This window comes from Octopus bimaculoides, chromosome 24 (genome assembly GCF_046866305.1).
Source record: "Octopus bimaculoides isolate indiv1 chromosome 24, ASM4686630v1, whole genome shotgun sequence".
Lineage (NCBI taxonomy): Eukaryota > Metazoa > Mollusca > Cephalopoda > Octopoda > Octopodidae > Octopus > Octopus bimaculoides.
The window spans coordinates 3,346,292-3,371,242 of NC_142951.1; the positions used below are offsets into that span (position 1 = coordinate 3,346,292).

General features: G+C 33.1%; 1 long non-coding RNA gene across 1 annotated transcript in view; it reads right to left on the reverse strand.

Annotated features, from left to right (window-relative positions):
* Window positions 1–801: 801 nt before the first annotated feature.
* Window positions 802–24,951, reverse strand: part of LOC149131167 (uncharacterized) — a 30,328-nt gene continuing 6,178 nt past the window's right edge. The window contains exons 2-3 of the long non-coding RNA XR_016238214.1: window positions 2,063–2,153; window positions 802–905 (exon numbers count right to left, since the gene is read on the reverse strand). This is a non-coding gene — a long non-coding RNA (uncharacterized LOC149131167). The remainder of the gene's footprint in view (window positions 906–2,062; window positions 2,154–24,951) is intronic.

Genomic DNA, 24,951 nt, shown 5'->3' on the forward strand with positions numbered 1-24,951 from the left:
ACAAAAATATTACAACAGACAACCCCCTCCCCGCTAGACCCAAACACAAATAGTCTTACCTTGCGGATGTACTTCACTTCGCCACGCTGCAAACTTGACGTGGCTACTACTTTCAGCGCTTCAACAGACACAGACAATAACGAATGTGCTGCGCGGTAACAAAGGAAAACAAGCCTCTTACCACACGGCTACAGCCACGCCGGCGCCTATGCCTACACACATATATATATATATATATATATATATATATATATATATATATATATATATATATATATATAATATATATATATATATATATATATATATATATATATATATATATATATATATAGTTATATATATATATATATATATATATATATATATATATATATATATATATATATATATATATATGCCTAATAACTGTTCATAATTTCTATAATCTATAAGTTAAAGATTATATATATGTCAGCATCTTATATAATGTTGCATATATTCTCTTTTACTTCCTCATATTAATAATCATCTGCAACGACGTCAGACAGACCACATGTCTGTCTGTTTTATTTATTTAATCATATATTTGTTGACTTATTTATATCCAGTTTTTCGTTTCGACCTATTGTAGTGAAGTTACGTGCGGTTATTTTACTCATTATGTACCACCTATCTATAAAATACCTGGCCGGAACTTAACAATTTTTATTACTAGTTTCTCTTTAACAACAATTGAAGAAAATCTATCTAAATAAAATACAATAAGTACCATAAAGTAGAGAGTAGAAATAATTAATTTTATGCATGAAAACCTTTTCATTCGGTGAACGTTTTTCGTTGTTGTAGCAAAAGTTGTTTTCTATAGTATGACTTCACATTACATCTCTTACGGATGACATAGAAATACTTGTAAATGCCGATCGCTAGTAGGAAAATAAAAATAAAGAAAAAAAAAACACACATTTTAGTTTTAATGTTCTTCCGAAATTTATCAATTCTATTTTATTTAACTAATTGCTTCATTTCAATTCGACTGACAATCTTAGCTGATCGATTTACACTTAATATGGCTCAACCTAAATTTCTATTGCAGTCATTTAATAACGTTGATGGAATTTAGAACCGGCTCATGTGCATCGTAGATACTTGGAAACTGATATAGTAATACTATTAAAGTAGTTAACCAAATACCCAATTAACTAATCGATTTTTAGAACATCCTATCGATATTATAAAACTACATAAATAACCCGGTGTGTAGCTGTCCTTTCATCTCGAACCTCAGACTTCTGAATGGCAAGCTTTGTTAGTCTGAGCGTATGACGAAACTTATTAATCAGTTGACAATTTGTCCAGTAAAATGAGTGAAATAGAGCACGTGCTTGCGTTACATATATCCAAGGGTCTACGATAGTATCTAATAATAATAATAATAATAATAATAATAATAATAATAATAATAATAATAATAATAATAATAATGAGAGACGCCACAACAATATAGGCAAGCTTGGTCCATTGGACACTTTGCAACACGTATGGACTTGACAGAGAAGAAAATTGGTACGACTACAAACCTGAAGGCATCGTCGAAAATAAAAATACAAAGATCTTTTTGGATTTTATGATTCAGTGCGACCATGAGATAGAGAATAGGAAGCCAGACATAGTCTTAATTGAGAAAGAAAACAAACTATGCTGGATCATAGATATAGCATGCCCAGCTGACAACAAGGTATGCGATAAGGAAGAAAGTTTAGAGATATGACAGGTTAGCTTGGGAAGTCGTGATCAATGAAAAAGATAGCAGTAATACCAATAATTGTCGGAGCCTTGGGAAGAGTGAGCGAAAATCTCGAGAACTACGGGGAATAGATAGGGGCTGCAATAAGGGTGGAGTGCTTGTAGAAAACAGCACTGCTTGGAACCGCCCGAATATACATATACATACATACATACATGCGTATATATAGGGTATCGGGTCTAAATTCGACAGTTTGCATAAAGGTTTAAAAACACAATATCCCATAAATATCTCATGTTAGGAAGAGAACAGTTCACTTTATAACACTGCCCTTACCTTTAATCCTTATTTTAAGACGACTCCGAAATGTGGCGCATGTATCCAAATAGTTCCAAGGCGATACCTCAACACGCTTGGAGTCCAATAGCTGAAACAGTTAAAAGATAATAAAAGGGAAAAACATCAACCTACCGTTTTTCTGTCGAAACGAACGAATGCTAATTTGTTAGTAGTGAGATTGCATCTCAACAGTCAAACCCATTATGGTTATTACAAAAGAACGAGATACCAAAAATAAAAATATAACAACAGATACGTAAAATGTAGAATGTGAATGCAGTACCAACACTCAGAATGAAAAGCAATATGATTTATAAAATAATAATAAAAAGTTACTATTTTAATAGCTTTCATTGCTACGATATTTAAAGTAAATTTATCGAAATATATTCGACAGCAATATTTTTTCAACAATTAAATATCCCCCGACCATAGAAATTTTATGACGGCTGAATTATAAAATCGAAATAAATTCAATTAAAACAATTTAGTTAAAGGTTTGTCTGTTTTTTCAATAATTATGTCAGCGCATTAATCAGGAAGACGCTTGTTGTGCTTATGAAGAGAAAAAAAATAATGTGTTTTAGTTACTGAAGCGGAAATTGTCTATATTGTACATAGGAATGACCTCATAAAAAGTCAATTCATTGATTAAAAAACAAAGAAACGAAAAACACTGCCTCTTTTTTGATTATATTAAAATGTGTTGATTCAAAATCACAAAGGCCCAAATCCATGAGTATTTAGCGCAACAAAAATTGGTAGACATACATATGTAAGAATCCATCCATCCATCATTCAATCTGTCCCTACATACATACATATACGCATATACACACATATATGTTCACACACTAGTATGCATACATACACATACATTCAAACACATACGCTCGACCACACACACATATACAGATAGATAGGTACAAAGTCAAACGACAGACAGATAAATAGATATAGACATACATAGAGATCGATAAAGATAGATAGATAACTATACATATGCATGCAAATATGCAAATGTATGTAAACATTTGCTTATATTTTTAGTTCAATTTTACATAATTTTTATTATTTTTCTTAAATGGTTAGACTTATTTTTTCTTCACTTCTTAATTGGTTTTCATTCATGCTTTAGTTACAAGTGTTTCTAGAAATCTATTATTATATTCTTGTCCACTTCTTCTTCTTCTTTTTCTTTGTCTCCTCCTCCTTCTTCTTATACCCCTCCTTCTTCTATTCCTCTCTCGGTTCCTGTATGCTGTCCGTTTTTCAACGTATCTATACAAGTTTATTTATGATAACAGACATATATTTCAATACATATAAGACGCATGCGCAGCTGTGTCGCTAAGAAACTCGCGTTTCCACCAACTCCGATTCAACTTCAGTCATCTTAGACAGCCAATTGTCTTCTACTGCACCCCCGGGAACGACTAATGCCTTATATTGAATGTGGTAGACGGAAGCTACCTGGAATCCCTTTTTATATGTGACTATATCTACATGTGGATACCTATGTCTTTTATGCCCGACCCCATTATACTATAACGTAACACAGAAACGCAAAAAATCATACTTTTTGGGGGAAAGGGCCAGTCAATTAGATCGACACTAGTACGCAACTGGTACTTAATTTTTCGACCCCGAAAGGATGAAAGGCAAAGTCAACCTTGGCGGAATTTGAAATCAGAACGTAAAGACAGACAAAATACCGCTAATCATTTCGCCCGGCGTGCTAACATTTCTGCCAACTCACCGCCTTATCTCCTTTGAATATTATGAAGAAATTATACCAGAAATGGCACTATATTGCGGCATAACAAGAGAAGGGTAAATTGGCCCACTCCCTTTTGATGGTACTGTGACCAGTTTCATGCAATTGCTGCGACAATCTATTATATCAGGCATTCAAGAATATCTTGAAGATGTGCGGTTTTATTTGCTGCAAGATTGGCTTGCTTTGATATTTTGACAAAAAGATTGATTTGACAAAAGCTTCAGTAGGTGAGACATTGTCATCACTGCATATTGAACTACTAGACATCTCTTCATCGGGATATTTAAAAATTGAAGTTAACGGTACAAAGCCAGCAACAGGCGAAATAGTAGGAGCAACTGAACTAGAATATGCACAAGTCCCTGTTTCTGTGTTGGTCACTCCATTGGATCGCATTATCAACAAGACGTAGAAGATAATGTTCATCACTCAGCCGGCTGGCGTTCATGAAATTTGGATTTTGTCTGCAGACATTTTATTACAGATTGAAGATGAAATTGTATTTTGATAAACACTGATCTTAGAATCATTCGATGTATGTATTTATCATTGGGACAGAAAAAGATATATATGTGCCTGTACGTAATGGGGTGTGTTTCTACGTGTGTGTGACCACGTGTGAGCACATATGTAAGTTAGTTCACACACACACACACACAAACATATTTATACAAATATATATATGAATTATTTATTTGTGAGAATACAGTGTACGTGCGTGTGTATGTGCGTGTCTCCCTCTATATATATGTATGTATATATACACATATATGTATCTATCTATATTTCCCTCTGGCATATATCTCTATATATACATGCACGTGAGTATGTATATATATATATATATGCATTTTTATACGCAAACATATTAATACACCTATATGCATATGCAAATAAGTGAGAGACAGAGAGAAGCAGAAGGATGTTTGGAATATGCGAGAGAGAGAGAGAGAGAGAGTTAGAGAGATGGAGAGCAAGAAAAAGAGAGAGAGACAGACAGACAGAGAGAGGCTATGTGTGTGTTTAATCACAAAGGGGTACACCATAACTAGTTTTAAGGAGGTGTTTTCACAAATAGCGCTCAACAAATATTCATAAAATTATGAATTACGTGGAACTACCATTGAATTCTATACATCGAATGAATAGACTGAAAGATCTAACCTCTTAAATTATTGGAAATATGCGTGATATTAGCTCGTAGTAATTACATATCTATGTATGTGTGTATACAAGTTTAAATATATCGAATCACGTGTGACTATTGCAGAGATACAGAAGCTTCAAAACATTTGCAGTGTAAAAATGTTATTGTGGCCTTTGTAATATTTAATGCTTCATGTAGATTCAGATATGCATATGTAGAATATTACTTGCATAGACAGTTACTCACACGAACGTGGGCGCACAGACCCCCACCCTCATACACAAACACACGAAGCATGCACATACATATGTATAAAGATGAAACTTATGTGGGCTGCAGAACTACACATTTTGAAATATATATATATATATATATATATATATATATATATATATATATATATATATATATATATATATATATATATATATATATATATATATATATATATATATATATATATATATATATATATATATTTATATATATATATATATATATATAATTTTCGATATGTATATGTATATATGTATATGTATATATATATATATATATATATATATGTTTATATATATATATATATATATATACAAAACATACACATACAAGCACTCATGTATATATGTAATTGATTTTTTATGAATGTAGATACATATACATATATGTGTCTATATATCTCTTTCTGTATGTATGTATGTATGTTTAATTATATATATATATATACATATATATATATATATATATATATATATATATATATATATATATATATATATATATATATATATATATACATATATATATATACATACACACACATCTCTCTCTCTGTATATATATATATATAGGCATGTATATACATAATTACATATGCGTATATTCATAAATACATAACATGCATGACATACATACATACACACATACACACATGCATACATACATACATACATGCATACATACATACATACATACATACATACATATATTGACAGCCATATATTCAGGTAGAGAAAGGTGCATGAATATAAAACATACAAATTTGTGTGTGTGTATTGAAACGCTCTACGAAATGTTTCGTGTAGGGAGATTTTCGGAACGAGTTAACACAGAATGGGAGTTTCATAGAAAACACATGTAGAGTGGTTGTTGTGTGTTTGAAGTGAGTTGTTACGCCGCTGGATATTTTTATTGGTCTGTTTAATTAATTTCATATGCATACAGCTCAGATACACATATGTAGGTAGAGATTCTCATACACCAGGACATATATATATATATATATACACGCGCACACGCGCACTCACAACACACACACACATACACACACACACACACACACACACACATATATATATATATGTCGTGGGTGTGTAGTAAGAAGCTTTTTTCCCAACCGTGTGGTTCCGGGTTCAGTATCAGAGCGTGGCACCATGGGCAAGTGTCTTCTACTATAGCCACAGGTCCGCAGGTGAGAAAATAAATACAAGTTACCATTTCTTCAGACGTACGCTCTGACTTTTCAAGTCTCTCACTCTTCAAGTCGATTTTGACTGTCATCCTTTCGGATGGCACTCTCAAGCATTCGAGATGTAAGCGATAAACCACGCCGCCAAAATTTCAGGCCTTGTGCCTATTATAGAAAGAAAGAAATTTCTTAAGCAGCAATGAATAATACTTTAAACAAAAAAAGTCCCAGCGTTCAATGGTTGTTGTACAAAGGATTAGATATCCAGTTAAGGTTGATGGCTTACTGGTTAAGGTGTTCCTTCACGATCGTACGGTCTGAGTTCAATTGCCGGCAGCGAGTTCTCTTATTAAGCAAAACACTATTTCAGTGTCTAGTGTGTAAGCAACAACAATAAGAAGAGGAAGTGGGTGGTCTTACATTATAACGAATGAGATAACAAAACGTAGATATCTCCGACCTACAATTTTATGAGTCAAACTAGTGTACTATGTGAGAAAATGTAACATAACCTTAAATTTCCAGTCGGAATCTGTAGATAAGAGTCACTAAGCAAACAAGATGTGTTAGACGAAAATAAAATTTTATTTATAAATAAAATATAAAAGTGCAATCAACGCAAAGCAAAGTTGTTAATCAAATAAAAATTTCCCAATAAATTTTAAAAATAAAGAAAAAAAAAAGCGAAACAAAAAAACTATTTAACTAACACGCAGAAAGACTGAGGAAAGATAAGATTTTGCAAAACACAGCGTCTAATGAAATTAAACCGTAGGTATACGTGTGTTTATGTATGTATGTATGTATGTATGTATGAATGTATGTATGTAGATATGTGTGTATGGATGGATGGATGTATATGAATATATATATACATACATATATTTACGTATATATATATACATACATTCATATATATTCGTATATATATATTCGTTCATATATATATATATATATATATATATATATATATATATATATATATATATATATATATATATATATATATATATATATATATATATATACATATGTATATATATATATATATGTATATATACATGGATATACATATATGAACATATATATCTTTATCTATCTATCTATTTATCTTTCTCTCTCCATATATATATATATATATATATATATATATATATATACATTCACACAGACAGACATATATTAAGTGAACGTAGGTATGCAAAATGTAGGTAGATAGGTAGGTATGTATGTAAGTTGCAATCATTTTCCCCTTCTCAAAATGGTTGTCATGTCACGCTGTTTCTTGTGTGGTTTTAGCCAATCAGAACAACCCATAGGTGGCTGATAATTCATTTGCACACAGTAGGTATAGATATAACTATTGCAGCTAAGTTTGCAGATCAATAGGGGAGGCAAAAGCAACAAATATAAAAATGAAGAAATATAAACAGTCTGTATAAATTTAAGTAAACAATTTAAGAAAAGACAAACAAACAAAAAACAAACAAACCTGTGCAACAAGTAGAAACAAGAATAATACACACGAAAGGAGAAATAATTGTGGTAGTAACGACGGTGATGAGAAGAGATTCGATGTTTGCAGACGAAGTAAACTAAGAGAGAAAAGAAAGGCAACGAATGAGAATTCGAGGAAGAAAAATGCCAAAACAAAACGAAAATAGATACAGATGTAAAAAAACAAGGCGGAAAGAAATGAAACAAAAAAAAAAATATGTATATATAGTGTGTGTATGACTTGACGACATTTTCAACATCTACAACAAGATTACCAGGACGTATAAGTGATATGGAAACACACACACACATACACACACATTAAGAAAGACACACCCACATAAACACATACACATGTATGTATGTATATATATATATATATATGTATATATATATATATATATATATATATATATATATATATATATATATATATATATATATATATATATATATATATATATATATATATATATATATATATATATATATATATATATACAGTTTGATTCTCACATAAGCACTTGCTCAGACAAGCTTGTGCACACTGGCAAAAACACATGCATACACAGATGTATACATCTGATATATACATATACACCTACATACAAACACACACATATATACACATATGTACATATAATAAATTTCATGCACACACGCATTCGCCCGCACACACACACATACATACGCGCACACACACACACGCACATACATATGTACACGCGCATGGGCAAATTCACACGCTTGTTTTTTCTTCCGAAATTGATCGATATGATGACGAGACAGTTTTGACATATATTGCATTTATTCGCTGTCTATCTGTCTGTGTGTGTCTCTCTCTGTTTTCCGTTCTCCTTCTGTCACTCTACACACACACACACACACAGTACACACATAGACACGCACACGTACACAAACACAGACACAGACACACACAAACAAACACACTCACACACACACGCATATATATATATGCATGCGTACATACATATATGCGTATGAATACATGCATACATATATATATAGATATATTCATATGTGTATTTATATATGTACACATTGGCAACATATATCAAGGTATATTTAACAATTCCTACATAGACCAAAATCCACACATTCTGTCTGAGGCAGAACAGACTGATTCTTCGAAAAGAGACGCGTGACAAAATTGTATTCTATTCTGTTCGACCTTTCCACTTAAGATCTTTGGAACGTTGTAGGAAACACTGTGAAAAAACACATGACCCGCTTAGTGCTGAATCAACTGTATGCGTATTTTGGTAGTATATTGTGGGCCCAGTCATAGAAAGCTTTCTGTTCGCTCAATGCTTAATTGGTAGATCACCCCGTATAACGGTGTAGTTTAGTAGACATATTGATGGGAACATCTACAGCAACTGCGGTATGGCAGAGAAATACTATATAACATAGCAGATAATTATTGATAGAAAGCATTAAAATTTAATAAGCTATTACAATAAAGTAATCGCTTAAATAGAGTCTCGTCACGGATGCGAGACCATCGAAAGTGGTTCTCGAACACTTCTGCAAAGTAAAGGGCTGCCTTATACACGAAATGAAAATGTCGTTCGATTTTCGGTGTAAAATCTTCTTCTTCTTCTTCTTCATCTTCTTCTTTATTAGAAATATTGATGGGGACATCTACAGCAACTGAGGTATGGCAGAGAAATACTATATAACAGCAGATAATTATTGATAGAAAGCATTAAAATTTAATAAACTATTACAATAAAGTAATCGCTTAAATAGAGTCTCGTCACAGATGCGAAACCATCGAAAGTGGTTCTCGAACACTTCTGCAAAGTAAAGGGCTGCCTTATACACGAAATGAAAATGCCGTTCGATTTTCGGTGTAAAATCGTCTTCTTCTTCTTCTTCTTCTTCTTCTTCTTCTTCTTCTTCTTCTTCTTCTTCGTCTTCTTCTTCTTCTTCTTCTTCTTCTTCTTCTTCTTCGTATCATCATCATCATCATCATCATCATCATCATCATCATCATCATCATCATCATCATCATCATCACCATCATCATCATCATCATCATCATCATCATCATCATCATTATTATTATTATTATTATTATTATTATTATTATTATTATTATTATTATTATTATTATTATTATTATTATTATTATTATTATTAAGGCTGCAGGGCTACGAGATGGCTAAATTGTTACCATGCTGGACAAAATGCTTAGAAACATTTCTTCCGGTATTGGCTTCTGTGTTCAAATACTGCCTACATTAAATTCGCTTTTCATCCCTTCGGGTTCCGCAAAATAAGTACAATTTGGATAATCTATCAGACCTCAATATCTGTAAAATTTGAAGCAATGTGCCTAATGTAGAGTTATTGTCCTCCTCCTCCTCCTCATCATCATCATCATCATCAACGGCGTCAACCTTATACGCCTATTAGTAATTTTATAACGAAAACATAATCACAATCATCATTATCTTGGCTAGTATGTAATAGTAGTAGATAACCCATTCATCCATTCTTCTTCTTCTTCTTCTTCTTCTTCTTCTTCTTCTTCTTCTTCTTCTTCTTCCTCCTCCTCCTCCTCATCATCATAGTCGTTCTAATCCACATTATCATCATCGCTATCGAGGTCATCATTTATATTTGCTCATAATTTATTGCATGTTACGTTTCTTTAAGCTTTTTCCTCATCGGTCAAATATTCAGGAAGATTATCCTGATATAGATTTTCGTTCCTCACTATAAACACTAAAAACAGGAGAAAAAGAAATCATTTAATAAAATAGTTTAATGAAGGTCTAAGAAAATAACCTGAAAAAAGTAATAATAATAATAATAATAATAATAATAATAATAATAATAATAATAATAATAATTCGATCATACACACGTAAAGAAGCTCCCTTCATTATATTTATTTTTTCTTTTATCTTTCCTAAATTCATGCGATATCTTTCTAAAAATTCCTCCCTATTATAAAAAGAAAAAAAAAAACAGGCAAAAGGAGAAGAGAGTTATCAGGAGCGTGTGTGATGGAAAAATTAATTACAATATTAATTAGCTGTCATTACATGGGAATTAACATTAAATCTGTTTAGAAATACCAACAGATTTCTTCAGTAGATTTCATCGCAACTGGTCGGTTTGATAAGAAACAGTTGCAGTTGAAGTTGTTGAATTTAATTTGTATCAGCTTCACTCTAATAAAGTGGTCGCAGTTTCGAATCTGATCACCGTCACTTCTGCTTCCCTCTACATCGATGAAAAACACTATAGTAGTTTCGACCTAATTTTAGCTCAAAATTTATTTGGATATTGACAGAAGTGTTAGCAGGCCTGGAAAAATTCTTGGCGGCATTTCGTTCGTCGGTATGTTATGAGTTCAGTTCCGCTGTGGTCCATTATGCCTTTCGTCCTTTCTGGTTCGATTGCTCCATTTGGGGACTTTAGTCGATGTAATGGACTTACTCCCTCCCTCCCAAGAAATTGCTGGGCTTGTGTTAAAATTTGTAACTAATATTAATTTAAACATTTTAAGGAAATGTCCTCGCAACGTTGTTACCCCGACGGAAGTAATATTTTGTAGCATTACCCCCCGTTCTACGTTCTGTGTGAAAATGTTGCCGAAATTGACTTTGTCGCCTTCCATTATTTCAGGAGTGGGTTCGATACGATAAGATCTGTACAAGATGAGCACTGCGACCAATGTAAACCCCTACCTCCAAGCTCTGTGCCATGTCATTTTGCGAAGGGGTTTGTCACATTTATCCATCCAATTAATGAAGTGCGCATACAATTCATCGACATGTACATAAGATAGGCGAACTATTTTCATAGGAAAGTATCAAAAATGTAATGAAGGTGCGTTTTAAATTTCTATTAAATATAATATAACGGTTATCTATGTGCTTACGTCAGCACAGATATGGCATCGTTGTAAAAAGATATGATTCACATATACATATTTCCAAGTGCGAGCTCACTAGGCATGATTTTGAGAAAGTTCCCTAGATTGATCACCTAGAAATATATTGGCAGGATGTCAAGTATTTCCCTCCCTTTTCGTATATTTCACATTAATATAAATGGAAGCCATAAAATGCTACAGTGTACGATGCTGCAGAAAAGAATAAAAAGTACCAGGTCGAAGTATACCGGAACGCCATGTAAAATAACTCACATGAATGATTAATATTCATTGCATAAAGAAAGAAGAGCATCCTCAAAATAACGCGTAGAGTATTTTCCATGAATATTTCAATGCCATATTGTACTACTGTTGTAATCGCCCTTTATATCACTCTCTTATTGTCAGCATCATACACAATTCAATTTCCTAACTCAATCTAAAACAGCATAGAATGGCAGAAAAAATATCTCCAGTATAAAAGCTATTTATTTTTCCGTTATTTTTCTTCCTTTCTATGAAATTAAGATTTAATTCGTTGAAAATTTTCATTCTGGATTTAAACCTTCACAATAAAAATAAATAATTAATAAATAATAAAGAAAAACGGACGGAAAGAAATCGCGATTATAAACAAGATCGAACTTTAAAAAAATTCTATCAATTTTATCGTTCAAAGATCATTTGAATATCTTCATTGTCCCAACCTCACCCTCTGCAAGAAAAAAAGGGGTGGAGGATTCTGTTGGTGGAGGAAATAAATTAAAATATTAATAGATTATCATTTCAGTATAATTAGTTCTAAATCCCTTTGCATAAAGCCGTAACCGTATCATTCCTCATATGAATAACTTGACTTTGCAGCACACATTTTTTCTGCCATTTTTTTCTTTTGCTCACTTCCTAATTAAAAACCAAGAACCATATGATCTTTTCAATATTGATTCTTCCTCTTTTTCTCCTCATTGACACGTGGTTACACACTAAAATTGGAAGGGAACAATTGATTGCATCAACTTAAATATATCACCAACCATTCTTCATTTACCCTTCGATGGAAGAACTATGAAATCAAAGATTACAGGAAGGTAACTAAATGAGGATATCTAACACAAGCTGCCACAAATTCTATTGAGTCACATCGATAAATTCGCACCATTCTATCGTCTCAGGATGTCTAACATACAAACTGAGAATATAATCTGATTAGTCGAAATAATAGTTTCAAATCCACACATCATACACGTCGTATATCAAGACATCATATATCAATTTGCCTATGTCATTACAATTTAAGTAGTATTGCTTAAGACTGAGACATTCATTTCGGCTTCCTTGTGTTTCAGTTGAAATCAAGTATATATCAACTTCTCTTACCATCCTCTTCAGATTGATAAACTAGGTACCAATCCATATTAGCCCTTTCTCTTTGCCTGTGTGACGATTTGATTGAAACGTTTACGTTATTTTAGTCATGCTGAAATAGTGAAATGCAGGTTGGAGGTCGGTTAGATTTTGCATCGGCACACAGAATGGAAAAGGTTATAACAAACAATTTTCCACCATAAATCCAGTACCAAGCGTTTGAAAAACAGGGTCAGAATCAATTAAAATGGCTTCTACATTAAAAAATATGCTAAGTGGTGAATCGCCGTTCATTGTGGAGTGAGAACATTGATACTAATTACATGTCATTTAGCTATTTAGCCTGTTGCCCAGGTGTTTTTGTTACAGAAAACATTTGATTCATTATTAGTATAAAATTATTATGTGCACCTGTACTAAAATATGTTTGGACATATGAAAAAGGCTGTTTTATATTAAATGATAAAACATACCAACCGGATATTGGAGGGATGTGAGATCGATTCTCATGGCTGCCTGCTAACAAAATTTTCTGCTTTAAAAAAAAGATCGTATCTTATATATATATATATATATATATATATATATATATATACTGTTCAGTATCTACGCGTTGAATGAAATTCACCTTTCTACTGGTTCTACAATACATTTCAACGCTTCCAAACAAACTTGTTAGTTTACATAGAGCGTATATATATTATTATTATATTATATTATTTGTTTTAGTGTACAGCTATAATAAATACAAATTTCTATTAATCTGATAGGTTAATCTACATTTTGTAATATCGCATTATCATCCTGAGTCAAGAATGCTGCTGACAGTGACTTAGGAGTTTCGGCCAGCTAACCCATCGTTGGAGGAAACATCGAGGTTACTATCAAAAACATTCTTTTATCGATATCATATATATATATATATATATTTATATATATATATATATATATATATATATATATATATATATATATATATAGTTCAAATTCTGCCGAGATCGACTTTGCCTTCCATTATTCGGTCGATCTATATATAGATATATGCACACCCGAGTAAGCACATAAATGTGATACAAGGTGTAGAATAGTACTCGAATACTGAAGTTAGAGTATCATGCTGCATTGATGAAGCTGCACAGACATCACAAAAACTGTTACTAAAAATTTTACGTTCCCGTTCGTCGGACGAGAACCTGAAACTGAAACAGTGTGTGTGATGTTTTTGTAGCTTCATTAATAAATAGTATTTATATATATATATGTGTGTGTGTGTGTATGTGTGTGTGTGTGTGTGTATGTTTGGGTGTGTGTGTATACGTATGTATTTATGTGTGTCTTTATTTCGGGAGGAATAGTTCATATTAAAATGCCTAAGATGAATAGAACTAGATATCATAGTTACTGTTGTGATACAAGATGTATTTTAGGAAAGTACATTTTTGGGTATCCCTTTTCATTCGAGAATAGAAATAGGATTTTGTATCTAAACTTCTCAGCGTTCGATGTATTAAGAAAAGATAATTTAATATGAATAATATCTAAATGTTACTGGGTGAATGTTTCAAATAGTTCTGAAAAATAGACTTAAATAAATTTCCTGTAACATGTAAGACGAAAGAAAATTACAAAAAAAAAGTGAAAACGTCCAGGTGATAATAACAGGTGTGTTGCACAATTTTAACGGCACGAATACATAATTATAGCGTGTTACAACACTGTATTGGGATTACAAATTGAATATATGTTGGTAAAATACGTTTTTAATTAAGTAGGCAGTTAATCCAATACCAGTGTGGGAAGATGTCTCGGTATTAGCTTCTTCGGCAATTTCTTTTTATGTGCACTAATATTGCTGTTTGTACAATTACCATAAAGTATATTTTGTTTTTTGTTTCTTGAGCATTTTGTTTCTCTCTGGATAGACATATATATCTTTGGAGCAAACTGTAGTTTATAAAGCTTTCATTCAGCTATTTATGGTTTTTAATCTCGGGTGCTGTTAACTGTGTGTAGAGAAATATAACGATAACACGCAAAGGAATTGCAATTTCAAACAACCAGCTCTGTTACCATAAATTGTGAAAAACACACGCACCCGTGCGAGTGTTTTATATTATTTCTATCGTAAAATCGTTCATGGTAAACCTTTTATATGTGAGACTCATTACAAATTAACTGGTCATTAAATGACTATATTACAGACAAGTTTACTCCTAAATTGGTGATCGGGCATTTGGAAAGGTTCACGTAATTGAGAAGACGCTGTAGTTCGCCTCTGAATTCTATAAGAAACATTCTTCAAATGTTACTCTAACGTAAATATTTTATTAGATATATCAATGCAATTTTATTACATTATTTCGTTGCCAAAATAAAATATTAACACATATTTAAAATCGGAATTTGGTGTCAATCTAATTTTCATAATAAAACAACGCAGATTAAATGGTGATTCCATCTATTTTTTGGACTATCACTATTCTCAATCTCTAAATAACTTCCATTCCATTCCGACAAATACTACATACCAAATCATAACATTCGAACTACATGGAAACTCATAGACAACTGCTACCCTTCTTCTTCTTCTTACCACTTCTATATGTGTGAGTGCGTGTATACATGCATGAGTATTTCCACGCACACACAGACACAGACACACACATATATTAAACCATAGTTCGAACTATTCGAGTGTAGAATGTTTCGGCTCAGAATAGACCTCATAACGATAGTAGTCCTTTTCAAGACCGCCGGGACTCGCGAACCAAGTCCCAACAGCCATATAATTTCCGACTATCCAGCCCAACGGAAAGGCATTGGTCACCTCGGCACACGTTGAAGGTGCCATGCGGTGATTCTGATCCCCGAGCCATGGGATTAAGTGCGGACCGTCTTACCACAGAGCCATATATATATATATATATATATATATATATATATATATATATATATATATATATATATATATATATATATATATATATATATATGTATATATATATATATATATATATATATATATATATATATATATATATATATATATATATAATCACATGTATCTTATATTACATATACTCATGATTTATCTAACCTCATTAATATCATTTCGTCGTATAATACCGCATCACATTCTGGTGCTTTTACTTTCCATAAATTATCTAGTATTGTTCTATCAGAAAATATTTCTAAAACTTTATTCAGTTGCTTTTACTAGATTTCGACGGAGATTACTCATATATAATTTAATCATATACTTTATTCTCATAGAATCATCGAATCAAGTGTTTGCGGACAATATATCAAGGGATAGTATTAGTGTAATATTGTCCGGTGACATAACATACACATATATTTATAATTACCTCAATTTGCTCAGTATCAATAAAATGTTTCATTTCTAGACAGCAAGTAATTTTAATAGTGACAATTTATTCACCACTTGAGAATATTAAGTTATATTTTGCCTTATTTCAAAAGTAATTGCCTGTAATACAAATTAGAATTTTTATAACACAATCTCTCATTTACGTAGAACTTAATTTACTTTCGTTGATTCTTTCTAAATATCCAAAAATCAAATATAAACCTCATAGACTCACGTAACTTAGTAAATCCTATTTATATAATTACTAATTGTAAGGTGGAAGACGGCAGTGTTATTAACTTGCCGGGTAGAGGTGGAAATGCTTAGCGGTATTTCGTCAGTCCTTAATTTCTAAGTTCAAAACCCGCTGATGTCGACTTGTCTTTCTTCCTTTCAGCGTCAATAAAATAAGTACCAGTTATGCACTGTAGTTAATGTAATCGACTTACGCCCCCAACTCTAAATCTGCCAGCCTTGTGCTAAAATTTGAAACCAAAATTCTAAATAAGTGTAAGGTAGAAGCTGGGGGAATCGTTAGCACGCCGGGCAAAATACTGTATTTAAAGGCATTCATCCGTTTTGACGTTTTGAGTTCAAATGCTGCTGAGGACTATTTCACCATTTAAACTTTCGGGGTCGAGAAAAGAAGTAGCGGTGGAGCACTGGAGTCAATAATATCGACATATTCCGTCTTCAAAATTGCTGGTCTGGTGTCAAAATTTGAAACCAATTTAATTTCTAATTGTAAAATATTTTATATATTTTTGTTTCTAAACACATGTAACTCAATTATTTTTTTTCTATTTTTACTTTCGTAACACGAGCTTAAAAACTATATATTGTATAAAATTTCTTTTTCTCCACGCTTCAAAACATACATTTATTTAATTGAAAATAAATACTTTTAAAACAGTGAAATTTTATTTCAAATTTTCTAATTTCACTAAAATTCAGGTACGGAAGTGGCTGTGCGGTAAGAAATTTTATTTTCAACCATATGGTTTGTAGTTCAGTCCCACTGCGTGGCATCTTGAGCATGTGACTTCTGATATAGCCCTGGGTTGACCAAAGTCTTGAGGGTGGATTTGGTAGAAAGATTAAGAAATCTCGTCGTATATACACAAAAGTACATATATGTGTATGTGTGTATGTGAGGGGGGGGGCGTGTTTTTGCGAGTGTGTTTGTGTGTCTGTGTTTGTGTGGAAGTGTTTATGCATGTAATTCAACACCGTTTGTCAACCGGTGTTGATCAGCTTACGTCCCGATGACCTAGCAGTTCAGCAAATGAAACCGATAGTACGGAGCTTTAATAAAAGCAACTGTTTGCGTAAAACGAATGAATAAAACAAACATGCAGCGTAAAAGCTATGGTTACGTACCAGTCTGTATATGAGACGATGACGTGGTGATGACGTTGAAGCTGCGACGACTATAGCGAAACTACGTGTGCGCCGACAACGAGAAAGATCCTATAACGACGGTGACGATGCAAAGAACGACGATGAAGGTGGCGGAGAAGACGGTGCGTCCATGACGATGACGCCACTTGACGGCAACGCCGACAACAACGCTGTTGATGCTGCTGATAATGATGTCATCGCTAGAGCTGCGACAACGGCGAGGGTACCGTCGCCCGAAGACGCCATCAATGAGGATACAGATACGACGTTACCAACTCGTAAAACACGGTTCCATCATAATTTACTTTTTGGTTCATCCCCCCCCCCTTGGCTTTTATTCCTTTGTTGCCCACAGGGGCTAAACATACAACGGACAAACAAAGAGAGACATCGGGATTAAGTCGATTACATCGATCCCCAGAGCGTAACTGGTAGTTAATTTATGACCCGGAAAGGAGGAACGGCATTGTCGACGTCGGTGGAATTCGAACTCAACGTAAAGGCAGACGAAATAACGCTAAGCATTTCGCCCGGCGTGCTAACAATTCTGCCAGCTCATCGTCTTTTCCACTTGATATTTTCACAATAATTAGAATTATCTAAAGAAATATAGAATTTCTTCTGACAATATCTGATTTTGTAGGCAAATTGAATTCAATAAAATATTGTTTTCTAACACGGAAAAGAAAAAAAGAAAATTTAAAAAATGTTGAAACCTCGAAGGAAAATTTCAGAACGCAAACTACTCAGGGGATATGGTATTGACAGGTAAAGCTTAACTGATCTGATCTTAATTAGCAATTCAGATTTTGGAGTAAAACTATTGGATGGCAGATCAATGAACTATGGTAGGAACGACTATCTGTTGTAGTGATACATTAGATAATTGGTGTGAAATCAATGAAAATGATCAACTGTTTGGCTTAGGATATGGAAGATTCTGTTACGTAGACGTTGTCCATTAACACTCCCACGTTGTGTGTCAGCAAAATCGGTGTCTTAGTAAACTGTGGTTAGTTGAATACACGCGCGCGCACACACATACAAATGGCTGCGGCTTTGAATAACTAACGTACAAATAATACGCGTTGTAGGCTAAGCAAATGTAACTACTACTACTATAACAACTACTACTTCTACTACTACTATTACTGCTGCTGCTACTGCTGCTGCTGCTGCTACTACTGCTGCTGCTGCTGCTACTGCTGCTGCTGCTGCTGCTGCTCCTACTACTACTACTACTACTACTACTACTACTACTACTACTACTAATGGTTTAAAATTATTTTGGCACAAAGCCAGCAAGTTTGTGGTTGGATGGATGTAAGTCGATTACATAAGAAGTTACCTACCCCCATCCGCCGAAGGGATTAAAGGTAAAGTCAACCTCGCCCGAATTTGAGCTCAGAATACGAGAACAGACAAAATGCCGCCAAGAACTTGGCCCAGCGTGCTAACGAATTTAGCAGCTCACCGCTTAACTACTACTACTACTACTACTACTACTACTACTACTACTACTACAACTACTATTGCTTCTGCCGCTTCTACTGCTGCTGCTGCTGCTACTTCTATTGTTATTACTAGTGATAATGGTTTCAAATTACTTTGGCTTTTGGTAGGCAATTTTGGAGGTGACTCTACTCAGCTCGTAGCTATTTTATCACCCTCCCAATCAAACAGAAAAAGAAAAGAGATGAATAAAAGATGAAGAGAACCTAGGAGGAATTTAAACTCAAAACGTCAAGAAAGACGAAATGCCGCCAAGCGCTTTGTCCGATGCACTAATGCTGCCTTCATTTTGCAACTAATATTATTCCAGAGACGATTAGTCCATTCCTTATTTACGCAACAATATACCAAAAATAAATAACAATTTCTACATGAACCGATATATGTTCATATTGTCAGTTACAAAGACATTAAGTGGCGTATACTTGAGACACTTCACTTTATCTATGACTAGAATTTAAATATGAATTCCCATCAAGGATGTCATTCTTGTCTTTGGACTCTTGTTTACTTCAAAATTGGATTGTAAGAAACAATTTAGTTGATTGCTTCATCAAAGTGTTTATATAATCCAAAAATGCTTCTTTAAAGTCAGTTTTAGCATAACAATAACATAACATCACCATCATCATTGTTACAACAGTTTCATCATCTACCTTCAATCATCCATTCATTCATCCGTTCATCATCATCATCTTCTTCTTCTTCTTCTTGAATTTGTTCCTCCTGTTCCCCCCTCCTTCATCTTCAATTTATTCCTTAATCATCATCATCATCATCTAATTCTTTTTCTTGCTCCCTCCTTCTCAACCTCTTCTTCTTTCCCATGTTGTTGTCGTTCTTCATCTTATCAACACCGTTCTCCGGCACCACAACCGCCAGCACCAGCATCACCATCACCAGCACCACCAGTACATACAAGGTCCCAATGTTTGCTGGAAATAGCAGTCGATAAGCGTACCACGCTAAATAAAGCTTCACTGGATGTATAGAGACAAATATGTTGGAAAATAATACTATGGTATTATAATAATATTTATAATTTATATATCTATGCATGTACACATGTATACAGAAGGAAAGCACAGGCCGAAAAATTCCAGAAGTTGATTATTTAACTATAAATATGTAGATATATATTGAAGGATCATACTTACACAGTAGAAACGAAAGGGAAAATTAAAGGGGAATAGTTAGGGTTATATTCATGGTCGAAATGAATTTTTAACTTAATTCTGCTGGATCAAAATGAAACCTGGGCTAAATATTTGTTATAGTAATAGCATTGGTTTGCCCTTGAGCAGAAGAGCGAAGGCGTTAATAGAAACAGCAACAAATATTGGAAGGAAAATGGTATCAGGTCAATAAACTTCGAAATTATAATAGCAGCAGCAGCAGCAGCAGCAGCAGCAGCAGTAAAATAATCTCATTGAGAGTCATCAAAACCTCAGGATGAGCAAAAGCCTAAACAAAAAAATTGTAAAAACCAAACCAGGTAATAGTAGCAAAAGAAATAAACAAGGTCCTTATAGTGGCCCAGAATCAAAGCAGAATCAGGGAAAGAAATTAATAAATAGAACAAAAAATAACCCCAAAATTTTCCAAAAAAAAAAATCCCTAATCAACATGAGAAAAAACTAGGACAAGTCAGGAAATATGACGTCATCAAAACTAATGACATCATCACAGGAGTACGCAATTAGCTGACGAACAATCAGGATCTGTTCCAGTAAACCCAAGGGAGGTGCGATAAACGAATTTTTCAAAATGATTTTCATAATTGACAATTTTTCTCTGGTATGTGTGATTATTATTTGCTTGTGTTTTCTTGACTTGATTGCGTTTTCTACGCTGTTAGTATCATAGTTATTTTTTTTGGATTCGACGAAGAACCATGAACCTCCAGCGGGGTTTATGTTCCTACATGAATATAGTTGATTAATTTGGAAGATTTCTTGGGAAATTTTTTAGCTGAAATAGACAAAGAGAATGTGGACCACATAAGAAGAAAACTGACAATTTGTACGTTTTATATAGAATCGTTCTCATAGCAGGAAAGGAAACGAAATAACAGTCTCATGGTACGAAACACAAGAAATTTACCATCTATAAAATATACACGTATATATATATATATATATAAGTGTATTGATATATATTTATATATATATATATATATATATATATATATATATACACACACACACACACACACACACACACACACACATATATATATATATATATATATATATATATATATATATATATATATATATATATATAATCATACATATATGCATGAAGACGCATACTACATTTAACTATCACCTTAAACAGCCACATTGAAACAGACTTACTCTACACATGTCTTCAATTCAGCTCACTTCCTAATGTTATATTGAAGTGTATAACACGAAGTGATAAATAAGTACAAGACTTTAGTTTATATTTCTTGGCGTACGTATGTGTGTGTGTGAGTGCACGTGTGTGTGTGTGTGTGTGTGTGTGTGTGTGTGTGTGTGTGTGCGTGCGTGGGTGTGTAAACATACAAGTACATAAATAAGTATATGGAAAATATTTATTTTCGTTTCTTTGATAAATTGGCGTTTCGCCTAAAATTGCTACGCTTTTCCCGCAAGGAAAATTTCCCATAACACCTCTCCATCGCAATGAACCCTACAGCATGATTATCAACCAACAGTGTTTGGTTCAACCCAGAGGAATGTAACTTATCAGAGAATATATTAACTGAAGCAAATGTAAATGCACCAGACCCCGATCCTCCTATCACGTAAACACACCAGAATCGGTTGTCGAGCGATGATAGTGGGCACACACACACACACACACACGCAAATACACACACACATACACACACACACACACACACACACATACGGCGGCCTTTTTTCAGTTTCCGTCTACCAAATCCACTCACACGGATTTGGTCGGCCCGATGCTGTAGTAGAAGACACTTGCCCAAGGTGCCACGTAGTGGGACTGAACTCGGAACCGGACTCATGTGGTTGGTATACGTGCTACTCACCACACCGCCACTTCTATATATTTATATATATTTAGCGCGTATGTGTGTATGTATTAGTAAGAAGGGTAGTATATTAACTATGTAGCACTCTCAAATAATTGAGAGAAGACTGTGTTAACGCCAACAATGGATTTTATTTATTAATGAAATGATTTGTGTCAATCGATTCCACCCTACTTCATATATCTCATCAAGTGAGATACAACATGCATCTTTTGTAGGCCGTTCAAGGAATTTTTAAATAAATAATTATTTTGAAAAGACTGTAGCTGGTGTACAACGTCATACAAGCCTTAATTTTTCGATATGTGTTTCTAAAGCGAACGGAATCGTTTAAAATTTAAGCATTAATATTAAAATAAATTATTACAGTTATAGAAATGTTGCCAAGGGGGAGACACAAAAATGAGATTGTAGGTAATGGGGCTAGAAAATCATTTGAATAATTTATTCGGTTTCTTGAATTGAAGCTATATGGTTTCTAATTTGGGTATGTAGCCCAGGCGTCGAGCTGGCAGATTCGTTAGTAAGCCAGGCAAAATGCTTAGCGGCATTTCGTCTGTTTATTAATAAATTGCAACCATGTTTATTAATAAATTGCAACCCGAGCGAAATAAACAATAATACTAATACTTAGAAGTATTATTTCTACTGCTACGGCCACTACTGCTAACAACAACAATAGTTAAGGTGCTCATTATGATGATAGCAGGAAAATGCTAGCAAAGTCAAGAGGAAAGTCAGTAAAAATTGTCTTATTTTGGGGTTTAAAGTTGTATTACCACAGATATTCCTACCACGACCACCTCCAAAGACAACAATAATAACGGAGATGATAATGGTGATGATGATAATTGAAACGTAAAAATCCCTTGGAAATGTCTACAGCATTTCTAAAAATAGCCCAGCAATTACTACTTTGGCCACGGTCAAAATACAGGTCTGCTGACATGTTCAACAAACCATGACGCCTAAACCGAACACCTATCAACTTAAGTAATTTAGTAAAATCACACACTGATTGGTCAGAAAACAGTTTGCAAAAATTAACATATTGGAGCTTGTGCAAATGTATTTAAGGCACACAGTTTAGCCATCTCGCCACAGTTGTAAATTGTAAATTGTCACCACTAATACATGAATCTGAAGACTGCATAGTTTAATGCATGAAAGTAATAGCTGAATCAGAATGGACATTTAATATTCTATGATTTCATTATATTATACAATCTTATATTATTATAAGATTATAAATAAGACGTAAAAATCAAAGTTGGGATTTCTTTGAGTAATATGAGTAATATATATATGTGTGTGTTTGTGTGTGTGTGTATGTGTGCGTGTGTATATATGTATATATGCTTATATATCTATATATATTTATATCTAAAAATATACATGTATTTATATACAGTTATATATATATATATATATATATATATATATATATATATATATATATATATATATACAGAGAGAGAGAGATAGTTATAATATAGATATAGATGTATAAATAATATATATATATATATATATATATATATATATATATAGTTCAAAAAAACAATAACAAAAAACAAAAAACAACAAAGTGAGGACGTGATATGGATAGTATTATTGGACGCTCAGGAAAGGAAAGAGAGAGTGTATGACGTTTCGGGCGTAGCCCTTCGTCGGAAAGATGGAAAGTTCGGAGAATGGAAGAACGGAGAAAGAGGAAAATGGTACCGATGCCCACGAGGTTACATGATATATATATATATATATATATATATATATATATATATATATATATATATATATATATATATATATATATATATATATATATACACATACATATATACACACGTGTATGCATACATGCACACACGTATACATACATACATACATATATATACACACACACACACACACATATATATATATATATATATATATATATATATATATGCGTTTTCTTCCATCTTCAAACAATGAACTTCAAATGAAGTTGTAACGATTTTATTATTATTCGTGGGCTGAATCATAGCTTCTTTGTTGGATTGCTCAAATTTCAGACTAAATGAGATAATGATGTCTAAATTCCCCGAAAGGAGATAAAAATACTAGTAGGTATGCTTTATCTTGATAAAAAATAATTAAAAAATCTGCCATTTATTGGATTTAGTCAACATATATTTATAACAAACATACAAAATATTCCTATTTCTGGAGCTTCTTAAAAGATGTTTAATACTGCACGATTTGTATCTCTGTATTGAGAAAAGTATCGGATGACGTTATACATCATTGGTCATAATTCGCTTTCTCTCTTTGCTTTAGCTTCCGAGTGATTCCACACTTCCAGTTGGGCGGTCGGTGAAACAGTGTCCCTGTATGGAAAG